This window comes from Microtus ochrogaster, unplaced genomic scaffold (assembly GCF_000317375.1).
Source record: "Microtus ochrogaster isolate Prairie Vole_2 unplaced genomic scaffold, MicOch1.0 UNK93, whole genome shotgun sequence".
Taxonomy (NCBI): domain Eukaryota; kingdom Metazoa; phylum Chordata; class Mammalia; order Rodentia; family Cricetidae; genus Microtus; species Microtus ochrogaster.
In genome coordinates this window covers 13,302-15,413 of record NW_004949191.1, presented here as the reverse complement: position 1 = coordinate 15,413, position 2,112 = coordinate 13,302, and positions in this window count along the sequence as shown.

Genomic DNA, 2,112 nt, shown 5'->3' with positions numbered 1-2,112 from the left:
AAATGATAGATAGATAGATAGATAGATAGATAGATAGATAGATAGATAGATAGATAGATAGATAGATAGATAGATAAATAAATAAATAAATAAATGGGAGGAGAGAGCTCTCACACACAGTCTCATTCTGAGATATCTGGAGGCAGGAGTGCCATTTAGGACTGAGGTAGATATAAGAGCCAGTAGCTGGCTCTTTTTCCTTACTGGCCTTCAGGTTAAACCCCAATTTCTGTCTCTGGGTTTTTATTAATTGTGCTACAGGGTACTTTGCCTGCTTAGTCACTTTCATTTTTAGTCTTCTACAATTGTCTTTCAACCCATGAGAAGGTGTCACCTACATGAATCCCATTTTGTTTTTGTTTTAATTAATCTGGAAACATCTGCATGTAGACCTACAGTTCAGTCCCTCACCAATGTGCTGAGTAATTCCTAGTCTATTAATATTTAAAATGAAGAATAATCATCACATACTATAATTGATGTATTCACCTCTGGTTTAACATAAATACATATAATGGAAATAAAAACTTTCTTCATAAAATATTTTATTATTCCTCATATAAAGTTAAGTTGTCATAACATAATGTCAGGTAGTTATCCAATTAATTTTCCAAAAGCATACATTTTCCATCCTTATGTTAAATGAATTGGCTATATTCCCTGTGCAAATTAATGTGATTGGCTATTCACTATTTATGAATACATATAAATACCCATGTTTATAGTTTAGTTCAGCTAAATGCAGAATTGTAAATTAATAATAATCAATTTAGCATAAACTATTACAGTCAAGAGAGAAAGATGAACATTTTTTAAACTTTCCCATGAAAGAAATTGCTAGTCTTTTTTTTTCTTGGAAACTCAATATCATGAACCAAAGTTGATGAAGAGTTTATAAACTAATTTTAGATGGTTAATATAACATTTGATATGAACATTCTGGCAGTGAATTTCATTACCATTTTTTATTTCCTTTAAAATAATGCTGTGTTACAAGCTATGCAATAATTTTATGGTCCCTTGTCTAGATACTAATGAAACAATTAGAAAGCAAGACGATCATATTTTTTGAGATAAAGATATAAGGTATGTGGAAAGGAACTTAAGAAGGTACAGATTATTTTGACTTTATTACCATGACAATTACTGGCAAGGCAGTAATGATGATATGCACTTTGATCTGTTTTATCTCCCAGAGAGTTTGGCTAGGATATCATTCTAATTTCTACAAGGTATTTTCTTAAGTCAAAAATATTGAGAATAAGAATAGTAAGTTGAGAGTTATTACAAAAATAGAAGATGGGCCGATGTAGGCAAAACAGTATAATACATATCTTCAGTAAACAGCTTTAAAATTATAAAGTATAATAAATAAAATGAGTGTGTTTGAGGATAGTTACTACATTGAGAAAATTCTTAATTATGTTCACTACAACTGTCCATGACAATGGAAGAAAAATGGATACACATGTGAAGCAACTGTATACATACTTTATTCTGTTATAGTAGCAATTTTATTGTGAAACATGCATATGACTTGTATTTTATCACATGGCATATATAAAATATATACAAAACAGTGTATATATTTAAAATTTAAAGAATTTTTTGACATAAGTTTTTATATTTGTTGAATATTAGCAAACAATACCATTTCTATGGTGTTTTGAAAGCTTGGTTCAATAGGCAAGAATAAAACAGACATTGGTTTAATGTGAATATGAATCATACATACTATGTTCTCCAATTTGAGATCTGAGTTACTCAATATTTGTTTGTCTTATCTTGACCTTTTACAAAACACGACCTATTCTTTAAAGTTTTAAGTGCAAATTCATATTTTTTAACACATTTGCTTACTTTTTCATTGTAGTCCACAATAACAATGTAAGGGCTTCGTTCAGAGGAATCAATTTTATTTACTGTTTTATGCTTATACTGTTTTAATTCAAAATTATGTAAAGATCACTTACTTATTAAACATGAGTTGCATTGATCAAAATCTGGACTATTACCTTCTTTTTCTTTCATCTTTTCCAAATCCTCTTTAATGATTTTAATTGTTTAGTTTCAGCATACTTTTACATACAGTGTTTGGAATATGCTGCTTTT